The sequence below is a fragment of the Capricornis sumatraensis genome, chromosome 23 (genome assembly GCF_032405125.1).
Source record: "Capricornis sumatraensis isolate serow.1 chromosome 23, serow.2, whole genome shotgun sequence".
Lineage (NCBI taxonomy): Eukaryota > Metazoa > Chordata > Mammalia > Artiodactyla > Bovidae > Capricornis > Capricornis sumatraensis.
Genome location: NC_091091.1, coordinates 48,386,187 through 48,406,521, shown reverse-complemented (window position 1 = coordinate 48,406,521; position 20,335 = coordinate 48,386,187). Strand labels below are relative to the sequence as shown.

At 44.4% G+C, this 20,335-nt stretch overlaps 1 pseudogene; it reads left to right on the top strand.

The window, feature by feature from the left end:
* The first annotated feature begins 16,880 nt into the window (after nucleotides 1-16,880).
* Nucleotides 16,881-17,231, top strand: LOC138070236 (large ribosomal subunit protein eL33 pseudogene; annotated as a pseudogene).
* Nucleotides 17,232-20,335: the final 3,104 nt, after the last annotated feature.

The following is a 20,335-nucleotide window of genomic DNA, read 5'->3' as shown; positions in this document are numbered from 1 at the left end:
CAAATTTGCTACTTAACCCAGTATTGAATTCTTAAGTTCTTTTTTTCATTTCTTTGGGCCCAATTTAGTGCTTATTTTTAGGGTCTTGATATGAGTATTCAGGGCATCAGTCCTCAAAGTATCTTCTGTGAACCCTGGGGGTACACAGGGAATTTAGGTGTCCGATGAAGTCAAAAGTATTTTCATAATAGTACTAAAACAATACAGTATTCATCACCTTTTTACTGGGTTATTTTTTATTGATGATGTAGAACTAACAGTGAATACAATTGTTGGTACCTTTGAATTAGCACAGCAACACCAAACCGTATTAGTAGTCACTACATACCTTAATGCCACATAACTTTCAAACAAACTGATTGTTTCACTTAAAATATATTTTATGAGTGGTAAAAAATAATTTTATTTGTCTTTTAATAAATATTCTGTATAGCAAAATAAGAAATATGCATAAAGCATTTCTGTTGAATACTGAAGTCCAGTAATTGACTCAAAGGAGAGTACTTCTGCAATTGTTGGTGATACAAAATGAACAAGCCCCCTTTTTCTCATGAATTTCTATTTTACTCGAAAAACTGACAGACAAGTTACAGTTATTCCAAGTTGGGTATATAGCAGAAGTTTTTCTAAAGAATAATAAAATAAATCTGTCATTTCAAGGAAAATCACTGAGAATATTTATTGCCAATGGTAAATTTCAAGCTTTTAAGCAAAGCTGAAAATTTTGGAAGACTTGCATTCGCCAGTTATTGGTCTGGCATGCTGGTTTGCCTGGAACTGTGGAGTTTCCTGGGATGCAGGAATTTCAGTGGTAAAACTGGACCAGTCCCAGGCAAAGAGAAGGTTGTTTCCACTAACAGGACCTTGAGAGGTTTCCCATACCTTGAGACAGTCATAATGATAGGTAGAGACATTCCTGAGTATAACTTCAAAATTGTGTATAAGGATAATGTGTTGATATTTGCATGATCCGCATAACTCAGTAAATGAATATTTTCCAAATGGCTGTTGTATGCTCATGCTAAGTCACTTCAGTCTTGTCCAACACTGTGACCCTGTGGACTGTAGCCCGCCAGGCTCCTTTGTCTATGGGATTCTCTAGGCAAGAATGCTGGAGTGGGTTGCCATGCCCTCCTCCAGGGGATCTCCCCAACTTCGAGCTAGATCCCACATCTCTTATGTCTAACCTGCATTGTCAGGTGGGTTCTTTGCCACTAGCGCCACCTGGGAAGCTCCTGATTATCGTATAATGTTATAAAATTATGTGTGAGTGAAAGATCCACTCGCTGGGTGACATAAACATGGATTCTAGCGCAACAGAGTAGAGAAAATTCACGCACATCAGCTGGCACATTGCAATTAACCTTTAAAAATTCACACCTGACAAATTTTGGTGTAGTATCAAAGTAGACTCACATACCTGACAAAGCTATTAAAATACCCCTTTATCCAACTACATAGCTATGTGAAGATAAATGTTCTTTCTGTACTTCATGCCAAAACAAAATATCAAGACAGATTGAATACAGCTGCAATATGAGATAAAACTGTTTTCCATTAAGCTAGGCATTACAGAAATTTTCAAAAATGCAAAACAATGCCAAACTTTTCACTTAATATTTTACTTTAGAAAATTTTTTTCCTAAAAAGATGTTATCAAGGTTAATATGTAATGGATTCATTATTGTTACTTAAAAAGAATTAATAAAAATATTTTAAAGCCTAGTATTAGAGTATGATAAATAAGGATTGATATTATTCACATAAGCAAGAATTATTTGGGGTCCTCAATGACTTTTAAGACTATGAAATAGTCTTGAGGCCAAAAAGTTCAAGGGCATTTGGCTTAGATCATAATTTTGCAGCCTTTACACATGTCCAAAATGTGTATTTAAGGGTATACATTTCTTTCTAGGTACTACTTTATCTGAAAATTTCAGTAAAACTTGTTTTCATTATTATTCAGTCTGAAATTGACATATATATACTACTATGTATAAAATAGACAACTAATCAAAACCTATTGTATAGCTAGGGAGCTCTACTCAATGCTATGTGGTTCCCTAAATAGGGAGGAAATCTTAAAAAAAAGGGGGATATATGTTTATACATAACTGATTCACTTTGCTGTACGGTAGAAACACACAGCATTGTGAAGCAACTGTACTCCAATAAAAATTAATTAAAAACACATTCTAATTTTCATTATGATTTCTTCTTTGACCGTACATTAAATAGAATCATGTTGCTTAATTTCCAAATAATCAGGAAGGAATTTTTGGTTATCTTTCAGTTATTGATTTTGAGCTCAATTCTGCTCTGATCATAGAGCATATTATATTGAGACTTGTTTTATAATCCAATGTAGATTCTAGGAAATGTTTTGTGTGAACTTGTGAAGAGTGTGCATTCTGTGGCTGCTGGGTGTAGTATACTATGTATGTCAAACAGGCCCAATGGTTAACTGTGGCTTTTGCTTCTTCTATAGACTTAGTGATTCCATTTTTTCTGCTTATTCTATCTTCCACTGAGAGGACAGTATTAAAATCTCTAAGTAAGTTTGTGGATTTCTGTGGTCTCACTTTTACTTCAGTTGTGTTCGCTTCATATATTTTGAGGTTATTTTATTAGGTGGAACACATTTAGAATTATGTCATCTTGTTGTTGAACTTTCCCTTTAATCACTATAAAATCTCTCTTTATTTCTAATAACATGTCTTGTGTTAGAGTCAACTTTGTCTGCTGTGAACATAGGTCCTGCAGTCTTTTGGGGGTTGATATTTGCATGAGATCTCCACTTTCATTCTTTTCCTCTGAACTTGACTGTATCCTTACTAATTAGACAACCAACATCTAGCATATTTGAGCGGCATGTATTTAGGCTTTAAAAAGTTCATTTTAAAGATTACACGAGTCTTTCAGTTGGTGTATTCACTCCATTTATGTCTAATGTGAACTTTGGTGTAGGGATTACATTTGATGTTCTATTCTTTAGCTCTTACTTGTTTCCTCTATTTTCTCTAGCCTGACGCCAAGAATAAAAACATTATTTATTCAAGCTTTTACTCTCTATCAGATTACTGGCTATCTGTTCTTTAATTTTTTCTTATGTTTATATGCTGTTTTATTTTTTTCTCATGGTTTTTCTCACGGTTATTATTTTTGGTGGGTCCCTGGGTGACTTTCATATTCTTAGCTTATTAGAGTCAACTCAGATTAAACCTTTTATCATTTTTCCAATAGTGCAAAGACTTTAAAACATTTTAGTTACATTTGTTCTGTATATTTCTTTGAGCTGTGTGGATGTTTTAACAGTATTAATTCTTCTGATTTGTGACTGTGGGAGCTCTTTCCATTGATTTGTGTCTTCCTTTGATTTCTTTCATCAGTGTCTTCCAGTTTTCGGTGTATAAGTCTCTCACCTCCGAGGTTAAATTTATCCCTAGGTGTTTTGTTCTTTTTGGTGTTATTATAAGTGCTACTATTTTCTTAATTTCTCTTTCTTATAGTTTGTCATTGGTTTATAAAAATACTGTATAGGACATACAGATTTCCCTATCTTGATTTTGTATCCTGCAAATTTACTGAATTGATGAATTAGTCCTAATAGTTTTTGGTGGTGGTGTTGGTTGTGTCATCTGCAAACTGGAAAGCCAGAAGACAGTGGAGAGAAATCTTTTAAATGCTAGAAGAAAGTAATAGCTACTTCAGGAATTTATCCTCATTGAAGTGTCTTTTAAAAATAAAGAACACATGAAGTTTGAAAACTGAGAATATGTATTTACAGTACACCCATACTAAAAGCAATATTGAAGCAGATTGTTGAGGCCCAAAGGAAATGGTAATGAGTAGATCCCCAGGGACTTCTCTGGTGGTTCAGTGGCTAAGACTCTGCGATCCCAGTGCAGGGGGCATGGGTTTGATCCGAGATCAGGAAGCTAGATCTTGCATGCCGCAACTAAGACCCAGCACAGCCAAATAAATAGATGAGTGTGTTGAGCTTCCCAGGTAGTGCTCGAGGTAAAGAATCTGTCTGCCAGGGCAGGAGACATAAGAGATGCAGCTTCAATCCCTGGGGCAGGAAGATTCCCTGAAGGAAGAAATGGCAACCCACTCCAGTATTCTTGCCTGGAGAATCCCACAGACAGAGGGGCCTGTTGGGCTACAGTCCAGGGGGTTGCAAAGAGTTGGACACGACTGAAGTGTGCGTGCGTGCATCTGCCAATAATGAGCTTTACTTCTTCCTTTTTAACACGAACATCTTTTATTTATTTTCCTTGCCTAATTACTCTGGATAAGAGTTTCAAATCTGTGTTGAATAAAGGTGGTGAGAGTAGGTTATCTTGGTGTTTTTACTGGTGTTAGAGGAAAAGCTTTTAGCTTTTCACCACTGGAGTGATGTTAGTTGGGTAAGCTTTCTAAGGGTCTTTGCTTCTTTAAGCACTACTGTGAACCTACTCATTGCCATTTTCCTTGTACCTTAGTAGCCTGCTTTAATGTTTCTTTTAGTGTGGGTGTACTATAAATACATATTCTCATTTTTCAAACTTTATGTGCTCTTTGTTTTTGAAAGATACTTCAATGAGGATAAATTTCTAAAGTAGCTATTACTTTCTTCTATCATTTAAAAGATTTCTCACCACTGTCTTCTGGGTTTCTTCATTTATCTTAAAAACATAGTAGTCTATCATTATTTTCCCTTCATTTATCTTTGGTTGCTTTTGCTGTGAATTTCTTGCCCATCTTTGATTTTCAATTTTGGTATGAAAATCAAAACCATATTTATCCTTTTTGTATTTATCCTTTCAGGGCCTTTGTAGAATATCTTGAAATTCTTCTGTCAGAGTTGGAAAAATCTCACCCACTATCTCTTCCAATGATGCTTTTATCTAACCTTTCCAGTTAACCATATGTTAGACTTCTTCCCCCTGTTTCATTTATCTCTTAGGTTTTCCTGGGCCAGTTTTGAATCTTTCATATTGATCTGTCATTATTTCACGAATCATCTCTTCTTCTATGTCTAACTTTCATGTGAGTCGATTGGCTAAATTCTCGTTATATATTGTATTTCTTTATGATTCTTTCTTATTGATTCCAGTTTTCTGACAAAATTCTCTATTTTCATTAATTTTCTCAGACATATTCATTATAAGTCTAGCTCATATCTGATTAATATAAGGATCGCCTGTGAGCCTGTTCCTATCTTCAATTGTTTCTCTTGAATTGTATGATTTATTTCTATTGTGCATCTTATTTGGTAAGTTTTTGTTTGAGTGTCAAGACTCCATATGATAATATACGGCCACTGGATGATGTTGCCCTTTACTTCTCGAGGGGGATGGAGTAGGGGAAGATGATCTTGACCTCATCTAGTCTGGTTTTCCGTTGGTGTAAGGGGTGATCTATTGAGGTTAGCGAAAGTGAAAGTCGCTCAGCCGTGTCCGACTCTTTGCGACCCCATGGACTTCACAGTCTGTGGAATTCTCTGGGCCAGAATGCTGGAGTGGGTAGCCTTTCCCTTCTTCCAGGGGATCTGTTGAGGCTAAGTCGTGTCCAATTCTTTGTGACCGCATGGACCGCAGCACGCGGGGTTTCCCTGTCTTCCACTATCTCCTGCATATCTATATGTGCTTTGCCCTATTCCTGGGCGATAGCGTTTCAGCAACTTCAGCTGAGAACCTGAAGTCCTTTCCGTGCCCCTCCCCCGCTCCTTAGTGAGCTCTGAACTGCGATTTTTGTCTTTCCAGGACTCTGCATCTACCAAAATCCCTGCTTAGCTTTTAAGCCTCTTAGCAGCTGCTTCCCTCTGGGTGTCTCTTGCTTTGCCCTGTGTTCACTGCTTGGCATTGACAAGTGCCCTGGGGAGAGCTGGGTGCGGAACACCAGGGCTGGCTTCTCTTGGGGTTTCTTTCACACTAGAATCCTGGCCTCTCGTTTCCTGGCTGTGCTACATTCCAATCATTGTCTTCTCAGCCCAGGGAGACTTTTCTGGGCTACACTTTTCCTTTCAACTCTATTTCCTACGCTGTAAATTGGCGAATACCCCAGTGGGGAAAAAGCATCAGTGAACAGAATACTCACCCCAGTGCTTTCCCCTTCCCGCTGCTGAGATTTCAAACCCTCAAGTCTTGGCTGTCTTGATTGGTTTCCAATGTCCTCAAGCAGATTTTTTTTTTCTATCCAGCTTTTAGAGTTGTTCTCAATAGCAGGGTCCTCTCTCATTGTCAGAAAGGTTCACTTCTCTATAAGGGTTTCCCTAAAGCCCCCTGAGTTGGTGATGGACAGGGAGGCCTGCCGTGCTGCAGTTCATGGGGTCGCAAAGAGTTGGACACGACTGAGCGACTGAACTAAACTGAAACCCCCTGAAGTTGTGCTTCGTACTCAGTCCTGCACTCAGTCACTACTCGGCCTTTGGGCTAAGATCAAGCAAAGTATGGGGGCTTCTCAGATGGCAGAGTGGTTAAGAATCCACCTGCCAATGCAGGAGAAGCAAGAGACAGAGACACGGGTTCGATTCACGGGTCGGGAAAATCCCCTGGAGGAGGAAATGGCTACCCACTCCAGTATTCTTGCCTGGAAAATCCCATGGACAGAGGAGGATGGTAGGCTACAGTCCATGGGGCAGCAAAGAGTAAGGTGCGACTGAGCACACACACAGTCCTCAGGGCTATCACTGGACTTGGGATGTTCTTGGGGAAGCATGAGCTGGATCGGCTCTGGTGCTTGATATTTGAGAGGTGGTCATATCCTGTTTGCTTCTCTGTGGATTTTGTGTTACTGATGACACTTAAAAATGACTAGTTGGGGGTTACATTCGTCTCTCAAACAGGGGCCAGTCATGTGGGTGTCATAGCCTCTATCTTGGAGAAAGAAAGGTGAATTGCAAGAATTTCCCCTCGGAGGAATTGGATCTGGAGACACGCGGGGTATTGGGCACATTTTGTTGTTCAGTTGCTATGTCGTAACCGACTCCTTGCAACCCCATGGACTGCAACACGCCAGGCTCTCCCGTCCTCCACTATCTCCTGGAGTTTGTTCAACTTCCTGCTCATCGAGTCAGTGATGCTGTCTAACCATCTCATACTCTGCCGCCCCCTTCTCCATTTGCCTCCAGTCTTTCCTAGCATGTGGGTTCTGGCTTAGATGGGCACTTGGCAGGGTTGCCAGCCAGATGTGTGCTGGCTTTCACAGCCACCCAGTGCCCTCATCTTTTCCTTTGACTGGCCAACCTCTATTCCAGGATGCTTCTGGGTAAATCCCTGTGCTTAATGCTGCCCATGTGGGAGAGAAAGAGAAAGTGGTATCCTCAGGCAACTCGTGCCTTTGGTCCCAGGCTCATCTGAGAGGCCAGTCTGGTTTTAACAGTGCAGCATCTCAGCTATCTGCCTTGAGTTTTAGCTGTCAAAACAAACCAGTTCTGGGTCATTACCCCATGGTGCCAGCCAGAATTATGATCCTGGCGGGTTCTCCCCATATCCTTGGCTCCCAAACAAATAGGCCCCAGATCTTTGCTTCTGTGTGACCCTCAGCATTTTAAAGCCTGTGTTTACTTACACCAGCCAAAGTTACCATAATAACAAAGCCCTTTGCTTATTTTCCAGCTTTGTCTATTCCTTCTCCTGGCTCCGAGGCTGGTTGTGGTTGGCTCGGGTCCATGGCCCTCTTTCATCTTGCATTCCTGGCACCGAGTGCTGGAACAAAGTTGAAGTTGCCACTTAAATTTAGGAAGCCAGGAGGTCTGGAACGGGGACCGGTTCCCTTGGAAAAGATCTATTTTGCCTAGTTTGCAACCTGAAGGTACTGACTAATGAGGCATCAAGCTAATGGCACCTTTGTGGGGTCAGGGGGCCAGGGCTGAGACATTTTCTCTTCTGTGGGCCCCTTTGGCATTTGGCATGACCTTAGGACCCCTTCTGAAACAATGTATTTAAAAATCTATGAAATGAAGGCAAATATTGTTGAAAGTGAAAGTGTTAGTCACTCAGATGTGTCCGACTCTTTGCGACCCCATGGACTATAAAAACAGAATTTGCCAAGAGAATGCACTGGTTGTAGGAAACACCTGGCTCCTCTGTCCATGGGATTCTCCAGGCAAGAATACTCGAGTGGGTAGCCATTCCCTTCTCCAGGGGATCTTCCCAACCCAGGGCTTGAACCCTGCATTGCAGGTAAAGACAGATTCTTTACTGTCTGAGCAAGCAAAGAATAACTGAAATTAAGTTATCAGGTATTAGGAAAAGAAATGGATCATACAAACACTAGAGTAACTGTGTGATGCCTGCCTGTTTAACACTCTAGTGGCCTGGTCTGGCGCGGGGTGGTCAACGCTCTTTGTAGAAGGGATGCTGAAAATGACTGACATTGCCTGTCGCATTGTGTTTGTAGCAGATATCTCAGAGCTTCTCCTGATTTCTGTCCTTACCGCTGAAAGCACCAGGGCTTGCTGCCTGCTTTCAGAATCAAAGTTACGTCACTTCTCAGTGATTTTCCCACCCAGGCTTATGAACCCCTGAATCCTCTCCAGGTTAAAACCTGAGTAAGGGTTACTGTGTGTCTGAAGCCAGAGAAGGGACCATCTGTGTCTACATGTGGGACGGAAGCGGGTCAGGCTGGTCTTTGACGTTTTAACGCAGAGCTCGCCTCCTGTCCTTTTGATCCTGAACTGCAGACTGAATTCATCCAGTGTTTCTCCAGCCGCTTCTATTTCATACCTTGTGCTTCTAAGTCCACGTCACTGGGTGCGCCCTGAGCCCTCAGGTCCCAGTCCCTCTGTTTAGATAGGAGCAGCTCGATGCGGTTCGAAGGTCCAGCCCGCGCTCCTGGGGTCCCGTCCATCACAGTTACTCTCTTTGAAAAGCAGCTGCCAGCCCAAGAGAGCCAGTCATGCCAGTGCAAACCAGGGATGGCATCTCATTTCTTCCTGTGTGCTTACACACACACGTGTGTGCGTATGTGTGGAGGAAGAAGTAGGGACTGTCCTGAAGGGAGGCCACCAGTTAGATGGACTTTGAGTCTGAACCTTGCTCACATTTGGAGGCCCCACCGGGAGACAAGGGAAGCAGAGGTGGACGGTTTAGACCCACAAGCCAAGGGCCCAGCAGAGGCCCCTGCCCAGGACTCAAGTGCAGATCTTGCTGGAAAAGCCCCCACACTACTGGGACAAGCAGCCAAAGGCTGTGGGAATGACAAGCTTCCAGGATGCAGGCTGGACCAAGACACGTGGAACGGTGGGAGTTGTGAAGCCAGGGCCAGTGAAGGCCTCTGGATCTGGGGAGCCGACACAGGGCTGGGGTGGTGGGGTGGGGAAAGAGGCTGACTGCGGGCCAGGAGGTGGGAAAGACAGGTGCCCGGCCTGTGGACCAATGGAGTGGGAACAGGACCCCCAGTAGGCTATCACAAGCCTCAGTCTAAGGGAAATGGACCATTTGGCTGATATTTCCTTACTTTTAGCTTTTGTAATGAAAAAGGCTGCTTGCAACAATAGCAAAGAAAATAAAACATTAAAGACAACAACAGGCATAGAAGTGATAGCCTCGCCGCCCAAGACTAGCCCTGACGTTGCAGGTCCTGAGCAAGGCTCACATGGACACAGCCATGGGACTCACTACGAAGAGGTGCCGATGCAACTAACTAATCTGCCAGGTAGGTGCTGCGGCTCCCCCTCTGCGGGCGAGAATGGCTCCCTGGAAGCCAAGCTGGAGTTCCGAGTTAGGAGTGGGGCTCCTTGCTGTCCCTGTCTGAGCATGGCAGCAGGAGAGCTGGCCCCTGGCCTAGGACCATGTGTCTCTCTTTGCACCTCTGACCACCTCTCACACTTTGAGGACCTTGCATGCAAGCCCTGTCCCCGCACACTCACCCACAGTGGCCCCCGGGCCAGCCTCGGAGCCTCTGAGTGGACGTGTCTTCAGCAGCAGATGTCACAGGGGAGATGGGCTGGGGTCCACCAGGGACCGTGAACTCCAGGTGAGCTTCCACCCTGCGGACCTCATGACCTTGTCTTCTGAGCAGGTGCGGGGTCAGGGCAGAAGCTCCTAAAGTTCAGAGTGCAGGGTACAGGCACCTCTCTGCTTCAGTGGGGAGGTTCCCGCATCCCGCGGCTCAACTTGGCTCATTTCCCCTAGCAGACCTCCAGCCTTCTCCATGCGCGGGTGTTCCTACCAGGCGGAAATCAGCGTATAGGCCAGGTGGGATACTGTCTCACTCTCCACCGTGTCACAAGTATCTCATTTGTACGTACATAGTCTTCCTAGTTTAAATGATTGATGTTACTGCCCTAGAAATACATGACCACTCAGTTCAGTTCAGTTCAGTCGCTCAGTCGTGTCCGACTCTTTGCGACCCCATGAATTGCAGCATGCCAGGCCTCCCTGTTCATCACCAATTTCCAGAGTTCACTCAGATTCATGTCCATCGAGTCCGTGATGCCATCCAGCCATCTCATCCTCTGTCGTTCCCTTCTCCTCCTGCCCCCAATCCCTCCCAGCATCAGTCTTCCAATGAGTCAACTCTTGGCATGAGGTGGCCAAAGTACTGGAGCTTCAGCTTTAGCATCAGTCCTTCCAAAGAAATCCCAGGGTTGATCTTCTTCAGAATGGACTGGTTGGATCTCCTTGCAGTCCAAGGGACTCTTAAGAGTCTTCTCCAACACCACAGTTCAAAAGCATCAATTCTTCGGCGCTCAGCCTTCTTCACAGTCCATCTCTCACATCCATACATGACCACAGGAAAAACCATAGCCTTGACTAGACGGACCTTAGTCGGCAAAGTAATGTCTCTGCTTTTGAATATGCTATCTAGGTTGTTCATAACTTTCTTCCAAGGAGTAAGCATCTTTTAATTTCATGGCTGCAGTCACCATCTGCAGTGATTTTGGAGCCCCCAAAAATACAGTCTGACACTGTTTCCACTGTTTCCCCATCTATTTCCCATGAAGTGATGGGACCGGATTATGAATAAAAGAATTACTCTATCGTCCTAGAATCCACAGGTGGGTGTTACTAACATTTTGTTTATTTCCTTGCAGAAGGTTTAAGATACATACTCATATATATATTTTTTTCAAAAATAGGATTTCCCCATAATTGTTGTTTTATAGCTAAATTTTTCCACATTTACTGTATCTCAAATTTCCCCAGGTGAATCCATGTATTTCTCCGACATTTTTCTTAATGGCGTCCAGCATTTCATGGTATGGCTAAACAAAAACAACGGGGATGATAATTTAATACAAACCAGCTCTGTGCCAGATTCTGTGTTTTGTTAGAGATCGCAAGATTTCTGAGAGGTGGGTATTGTGGCCGTCACTCTTAGGGTAAAAGTTTCTGATTTTTGCAAATAACACAAAAATTGTATTGTATTAATTGTAAATAATACAATTAAGCGTTGAACTTAATTGCTTACTGTATGAACTTAAAAACATAATCGTTGCACTCATTTTAGTTTTTCTTCAGAAAAATTCCTAGGAATGGAGTTACAACGTCAAAGATCATGCATGTTTTAAATAAACTTTGTGTGTGTGCTCAGTCCTGTCCGATCCTTTTCAACCCTGTGGACCATAGCCCACCAGGCTCCTGTCTATGGAATTCTGCACGCAAGAGTTGGGTTGCCATGCCCTCCTCCAGGGGAGCTTCCTGACTCAGGAACTGAACCTGTATCTCTTGCATTGGCAGGTGGGTTCTTTACCACCCCACCACCTGGGAAGCCCCAAACTTGATGCGCATTGCCGAATTTCCTTCTAGAAAGTTTCAGCCCACGACAGGAGAATAGCCCTTCCCCGGGACCAGGTCACTGAGGACCTGATGCCATCAGTAAAAAGCAAAGGAAGACAGAACAAATGGACGAAACCCTGTGAGAGGAGCCACGGAGACTCAGGAAGAGCCCTGTGAATCGGACACCTGTGACGCTGGGTGCAAGGGCACGACAGGGGATGAGCTGGCTGGATGGCACCACTGACACAATGGACATGAGTTTGGGTAAACTCCGGGAGTTGGCGATGGACAGGGAGGCCTGGCGTGCTGCAGTCCATGGGGTCGCAAAGAGTCAGACACGACCGAGCGACTGAACTGAACTGAACTGATGCTGGGTGTGCTCATTTACTACTTCAGAATTTTATTAACCATTCACGTTTCTCTTTGGTGAGTCACCTTGCCAGGTTTTCTATTTACCTTTTATTTGTTGATTTTCAAGAGTTCTTTTTATCTCAAGGGCAATGATCATGAGCTAGAAGGAAATGGCAACCCACACCAGTATTCTTGCCTGAAGAACCTCATGGACAGAGGATCCTGGTGGGCTACAGTTCATGGGGTCACAAAGAGTCGGACATGAATGAAGTGACTTGGCACGTACAATCCTATATTTAGCAAACATTTTCTCTCAAATGGTTTCCATTTTAATTTTATGTTGATATTAGTCCTTTCTTCCTCTAGCAGTTTTTTTTCAGTTTTGTTTAGACTACTCTTTAATAATTCTTCTGCTTCCTTCTTTACGTCTTATGCTGGGAAAAGCCTTTCTCACACTAAACTTGCATACTTTTAAAAATCATGTATATTTCTTACTTATCCTCATTATTTTTCATTTACTTTTAATTTTTATTTGGAATGTATTTTTTGTGAGATATTATATAAAGATTTAGATTATTTTTTACATAGTCGACAAAGAATTTTGCGCCAGGCACTGAATAATCTGTCCCTCCAGCATGCTTCTGACATCTCCTATTTTCTTACTTATCTCACGACTTCATTTTCAGTCCAAGTTCTTTGTCCAGCTGTGGTCGTCTGGGTTTTCTAGAGTCACACAGTTTGCTGCCTGTGACCTACACGTAGTATAAGTTGGCATGTGAAAGTGGAAATTCTTCCCCGTTACTCTTAGCTTTCAAAGTTACTTTGTTTTGTGGGGGTGGGGATTCTTGAAAATGAAATGCAATATTTACTTTTTCAGCTGCATGCTATTTATTGATTCATACACTCATTTTGGTGGTGGTGGTTTAGCTGCTAAGTCGTGTCTGACTCTTGTGACCCTGTGGACTGTAGCCCACCAGGCTCCTCTGTCCATGGGATTCTCCAGGCAAGAATCCCGGAGTTGGTTGCCATTGTTAAGCCTCATCTAATAGTAGTGTCCAGTCCATTCTGAAGGAGATCAACCCTGGGATTTCTTTGGAAGGAATGATGCTAAAGCTGAAACTCCAGTACTTTGGCCACCTCATGCGAAGAGTTGACTCATTGGAAAAGACTCTGATGCTGGGAGGGATTGGGGACAGGAGGAGAAGGGGACGACAGAGGATGAGACAGCTGGATGGCATCACAGACTCGATGAACGTGAATCTGAGTGAACTCCGGGAGTTGGTGATGGACAGGGAGGCCTGGCATGCTGCGATTCATGGGGTCGCAAAGAGTTGGACACGACTGAGCAACTGAACTGAACTGAACTGAATAGTAGTGTTAGCTTCTCTAGAATTTTCTAGAAAGAAAATATTTGAATAGCCGGCATTTGCTTTAGGTGAATTATCACTCCACCATATTTAGGTTTAATGTTGGGGGAAATAGTCTCAGCCTCTTCTTTGAATTAAGGTGTCAAGCCAGATTTTTCTCCCTTTGTCCATCCCTGAGAACGGCCTTTGCCTTCCTCCCTTTGTCACCATCATCCTTCCTGGGTGCAGTCTTGACCCCCACGTCTCCTCACAGCTTCAAATCAGAAAGAAACCAGGTGAATCCCGGTTCTTTCTGAGGCTGGCGGTGACCAGGAGTCTGTGTCCGATGGTCCTTTTAGAGCGGCACATCCACCTTGAATGCCCGCCACGTTGTACAGGAGCCGAGATGCCTGGGGCCTCCCTTGTCCTGTCCTGCGGGGTCCTCCTGTCTTTTGAATTTGCTTAATCTAAGTCTTGTTGAGAACAAGGAAGCGTGGAAGGGAAAAGCAGCCAGGGAGCTCCAGCCTCCTTCAGCCCCAGCCTCAAACCCGGCCATGTCTTGTGATCTTCACTGGCTTAGAAATGGGCAGGAAGTAAGCTTCACACTTAAAAGCAAAATTATTTGGGGCATCAATGGAGAATGGAAAAAGTCTAGCATCAGAATGAAGCCCGAGGCTGGCGGTACGAGCGCTGAACCCCTGTATGCTCCCGCTCGACAAGCAGCTCTCCTTGACCGGGAGCGGTCGTTGCCCAGGCCCCCACTGCTCCTCTGGCAGTTACAGCCCCAGTCTCCATGTGTGACAAGGTGGACGTGTCCCAGGGCCCCTGGAGCTGAGCTCCCCCTGCTTGGCCCTGAGGGGCTGGAGTGCATGAGTGCCTGCTGATGCATTTCTGGCCTCATCCTCCCAGCCCTGAGTGCAGGAAGGAGAAACGAGAGCCATGCCCTTAGGATGGCATGGTCTGGGTCCCCCTGTGAGTAGCCGCTGAGCGCTCCATTCCCAGATGTCTGGAACAATCCGCCGTGCCCTGGGTAATGGAGCCCATTTCAGCACGCCCGTCTCTGACTGGTTTCAGAGACGAATTGCTCCGTGGTCCTACTGTTTTGCAAATGCATAAAAATGGCTAGAAATTTTGGTCACCACGTGAGTCCTTTTATTACAACAGAAAAGTAGGAAGGGTGTTTTTAGTTCAAACAAATAGCGTCGCAGGCACAATATGTTACATGAAGAAAAGCTAATTTAGTGTTATTAAATATAATCAGAAACACGACATGAGGCTTGTCGTGTTGACATGGTGTGCTAGGTATCTTAACGTGGCTCTGCAGGCTGCCTTGTTTGCACACTGCTTAAACTTTCTCATCGATGAGATTTTGCATGATAACTAGAATATTAAAAATATATGAAGAGTGGCCTCGTGCTTCTCAGTAAACGCAATCCCAGGTTACTGGGAGGCAGCTCCCCTTAGCAGAACTGTTGGTTGCAAAGCCTCCACAGCCGCCCTGAGGCTCTACAGGATCAGGGCTGAGCTGTAGGCTTGATGTCTGCCTCTCAGGGCTCGGGACCGTCAGCGTCTGCCAGGACTGTGAAGAGAGACACTCTTAGATCCTAACAGCTATTCCTTGGGTGGTTAAACTGTAGCTGCCTGTCCCTGAGTCCCTGCCACATCCCAGGCTCAGCCATGTTCTCCACTTTCTCCCTCTTCTCTCCAGCATCTACTCTGGAAAGTTCTGGAAGGTTCCCAAGAACATGAGGACAGGTGGCTACCTAGGCCACTTCTTCTGGATATGGTCACTTGCACTTCTTCATCTTCTACTAAGCAAGGGGCAGAAAACATTTTGTTCTCAGACCGACTGGTCTATAGTCCTTCATTGCCCTAGGTGGTCCTGCAACCGGAAGAGACTCTTTGAGTGGGGCCTCCCAGCTAGCTCAGTGGTAAAGAATATGCCTGCCAAGGCAGGTTTGATCCCTGGGTCAGGAAGTTACCCTGGAGCAGGAAATGGCTACCCACTCCAGTAATCTTGCCTGGAGAATCCCGTGGACAGAGGAGCCTGGCGGGCTACAGTCCGTGGGGTTCCATGGAGTAGGGCATGACTGAGTGACGGAGTACAGTGTTTTGAGCAGAACACTTTAAAGACACGGATGGCACTTACCTTGATCACAGGACATGCCCAGCCCCACGGACCCAGTGCAGCTGCAGGGAGCCTGAGACATGTAGTCCTCGACCACACCCTAGCAGAGGAGCATGACCTGGGACTTGGGGAACAGGAGGTCTAATGTTTATTTACGAGAGGGAAGCATGTAGATGGTAATAAATAGCTAAGATGCCTTGAGGATGGAAAGCAGTGCTTCCCACCCTGCCCCTCCACTCCATTCTGCCCCCTGTCCTCTGCCTTCCCACTTGGCCTTCATATGCGAAGGTAATATGCTTATAATTCTAGTTATAAGCATATCTTGATTTATCAGGCCTGTACAATATAAATTGATATGTTAATGTGGAGAGGGTAAGGATTTTACTTATTTGTACTCAGGGGTGACATTGAAAGTCTTTGAGCACAAGTGTGCCAGGCATTAGCCAGCAGGCTTGGCACTGTCCAAGGTGCTGGGCTCCGCAGGTGAGCTGCCGTGTCAGCTGTTAACCCGTTAGTTACTGAATCGGGGGAATTCAATCCAATGGAAGAACTGGTGGTGGGGGGCGGTGGAGAGGAGAGGAGACAGGAACAGTGATGGTTCACCAAGTTCTCTGGAACTATTTCAATGTTTTAACAGTGATTACGCCCCTGCTGCAGCTAGATGTCAACTCTCAGTATACCCATCTCACTAATTTCTTCCTATGTTTGATATCACCATTAATATTGTTTCTGCTGGTTACCTTTTTAATTTAAATATTGCATCTAATGTTCTAATTTTGGTTCTATCATCAGGAGCAGTGTCTTGATTGAATTATGAAATGAATACTAACACCCCAATCTTTCTGTTTTCTTCTTTTTGTTTAATTCCTCTTTTAAAGCAAGTGAAACTTTGTCAGGTATGATTTTCTCTAGACAAATTCACATATTGTGTGGAATTATTACTGCAGAAGGGGTGGGGACACAGAAGACTCTGATACTGGTTGAGATCACAACAATAAGTCTCCTGACTTCCTATACGGGTTGGTACATGACTGTCCAGGCTCAGCATACAGCTGGTACTCTTGCCCCTCAGGTGATGACTAGTTTTTGTTCTGGGTCTAGTCTCAATGTGTCCTGGGCTTTAAATGATGGCCCAATTCACAGAGCCAAGACCAGCTCACACAAAGATAGTCTGTGGAGAGATGGGGTCCTGACAATCAAGAGGCCTTGAGTAAGGCCTCTCTCCCCACCTGCACCAGTTCCTGCTGGAACAAGTTACCAAAAATTAGTGACTTAAAACAAGGCAGAGGCCTTTCTCATTCAGCCATCTTGGGCGTTGTGGAGGCCTTTGGGAACAGGACTTCCAAAATGACAAATAAGTCTGGAAAGCTGTGGTCCAAGGGCCATTTTTGCTGGTTACAGGTGGGGTCTTCGGAATCAGAGGGAGCACACATCTCTCCTGAAAGCTGAAGGTGTATATGCTTGAGATGAAACTATATTCTGCCTAAGCAAGGGATGTGCTTATGTGTACAGAGCAAAGAACAGCATAGCAACTCCTGGAAGAAAATCTACAAAACCCGAACAATCTGGGGAGAGAGAATTCATGCTCATGGAAACAGTGGCATGGTCTGTGCCAAATCCCAAAGTAACCTTCCCGCTAAGGCCATTGGACACAGAATCTGTGTGATGCTATACTCTTCAAGAATTTATATTTATTAAAAATGCTGAAAAATTGATGCTTTCGAACTGTGGTGTTGGAGAAGACTCTTGGCAGTCCCTTGCACAGCAACGAGATCAAATCAGTCAATCCTAAAGAGAATCAACCCTGAATATTCACTGGAAGGACTGATGCTGAAACTGAAGCTCCTGTACTTTGGCCACCTGATGCAAAGAGTGGACTCATTAGAAAAGACCCTGATGCTGGAAAAGATTGAGGGCAGGAAAAGAAAACGATGACAGAGGTTGAGATGGTTGGATGGAATCATTGACTCAATGGACATGGAAAGGAAAGGAAAGTGAAGTCACTCAGTCATGTCCGACTCTTTGCAACCCCATGGAGTGTAGCCTACCAGGCGCCTCTGTCCATGGGATTTTCCAGGCAAGAGTACTGGAGTGGATTGCCATTTCCTTCTCCAGTGGATCTTCCTGACCCAGGGATGGAACCCAGGTCTCCCACATTGTAGACAGACGCTTTACTGTCTGAGCAAACTCTGGGAGACGGTGAAGGACAGAGGAGCCTGGCATGCTGCAGTCCATAGGGTTGCAAAAATTCAGACACAACTTAGCAACTGTTCTGAACTTAACTGAAATAAGTAAGAGTGTGGAAAAAAACAAGGCAGATTTATTATCTGACAGCTCTGGAGGTTAGAAACCCAAAATCAATCTCGACGGGCTAGAGTCAAGGTGCACGGGCTGGCTCCTTCTGAACCTCAAAAGCAGAAGTCTTCACCGTGCCTTTTCCAGCCTCCAGAAGCTGCGGCATCCCTTGGCTCACACCCTGTCCTCTGTCACTCCAGCCTCTGGGTTTCTGCCTCACCCCTCCTGGTTCTCCTTCTGAGAAGGACCTTGTGATTGAATTGAGGTCCTGCCTGAGTACTCCGGGATTCGCTCCCACCTCCAGGTCTTTAACCCCACCAGCAAAGTTCCATTTACTCTGAAAGGTGACAGATGTATTAGTAGGTTCTGGGGAGCAGAATGGGGATGTTTAGGGAGGCCTTTTTCAGGCTATCACATGACTGCAATAAGAGTAGTGGAATTAAGGGAAGGGATGGGGGAAATTAGTTGTAAGACAGTGATTAGTTGGGTTCAGCCTGAGTTAAGCATCAGTCTAACTCCAGAAAGAGAGACAGATACAGACACTGGCCAGAGGTTAGTAAGTGGCTGAAAACAGGGTGAGATTTCAAATGTAGGTCCTCCAGGATAGCTGGGATGGGAGATCTTAGTCACTTTGGGGATGAGTTGGTGGAGACTGTCAAGGTGATTGATTAGGTGCAGAGCGAGGAAAGGCAAGTCCATCCTGACCACATCTGGGCCCAGCAGAGCCACAAGCCTCCTGCTTTCTTATAGCCACGTCTACGGATCCCTGGCTGGAACTGGATCTTCAGTGAAAGAAGCTGAGGTTTCCTGATATTCTGTCTCTAAGAAGTGCACTTGCTGTAGTTTTTCATAATTATCTGAGCAAAGATTTGTTTCAAGGGGAGCTGGGGTGTGGGAGATGAGCTCATTTAAGATGATTCCCCTAGGTGGCCTTAGAAATAACAGGCGCAGCAATAATTGCTTTTGGATTTATTTATATCTCTGAAAATTCCAGCCATTTAAGGCAAATTACAGATAAATTCCCAGGTTTTAGATAATTTTTCTAGGTTCATACAGCGTTTATATTCTGGGTTCCTTTACTGGGGCAGGTAGAATTCTAAGATGCTCCCACTCCACCAAATTCCTAACCCCTAGGGCCTAATCTCCCCACCCCCACCCTATGTAACCCCCTCCTTGAGTGTGGGCAGGCCCTATGGATGGGATTGGATGCTGCTTCTGTGATTGGAGCACGGGCTTTGGTGAAGCTTCAACTCCCCAGTCAACTTTGCTTTGAGTGACTTGCAGGGAGACCCTCCTGAGCGACTCAGATGAAAGCCCTTTAAAGAGGGACTTGGCCCTTCCTGTGGCTTTGAGAAATAAGTTGTCATGTTGCCAGAATGTCCCTAAGAAGGTCACTGCCAGATGGGGGTGCTCCAGGAACCATGAATATCCCAAGACTGACAACCAGCAAGAAATTTAGGACCCCAGTCCTCCAGCCACAAGGAACAATCCAACAACCACATAAGCTTGGGAGAGGCACCCAACCTCCACTATCAGACAGACTCTCGGGCATCTTGACTGCAACCTGAGACCCTGAGCAGAGACTCCAGTTGAGCTCTGGTTGAATTCCTGACCCATGGAAACTGTGAGCTCATGAACGTGTGTTAAATGGCTAAGTTTGTGGTGACTTGTTATGCAACGATGGAAAAATAACACACTTAGGAAATAGTAGGCATGTGGTCAACCTGTACATATCCAGGCTGGTTGATTTTACTGAACCTGGGAAGACTCGTGGCTCTGGATTTAAAGGAGAGTCACATGGGCTGACACCTCCTAGGGTCAGTGAACCTACACGTCTCCATGGAGAATCTGAGCAGTCCCACAGAAAACCAAATATGACTTGAAATGAAAATGTTCCAGGGTCTTAGGAGTGCCTCTGATGTGACTTTCAGCAGGAAATACTTTCCATTTTTAATTAATATTGTCTTGATTGCACATTTTTATTCATCATGTCCATGTATTTTTCTGTCAAAGATCAGAGGTACTTTTTATAGGACAAAATCAGTCTTTATTTCATTCAAGCCAGGGGTTTCTTAGTCCCTACACTTATAATAAGATCCCAGATTTCAAAGAAAGCTGGTTATTGATGGCCTACTTTTTTTTTAGTGTGGTAGCATGTCAATAAATTGGAGAATATTTTAGTTTGTAGATTTCCCCAAGCATTCTGCAGAAATCCTTAGACAATTTGCCATATAAACCGTGTTAATTGCTTTATGGAGTAGAGCTATGTCAACTATTTAGATACACCGAATGACAGACGTTCATAAATACAAGACAGACAGATTTGTCGATACAGTGATGTGCAAGATAATTATTTTTATTACGTGAATTTCTGAGTTGAAATCATGATAATCTCAGTTGTACTACTGACTGGCACGGCCTTAACTAGTTGTCAGAGGAACAGGAAAGGAATGCTCTGGGTGATTTTCTGATTTTTCTCAGTTTCTCCTCATGCCTGGAATGTAAAT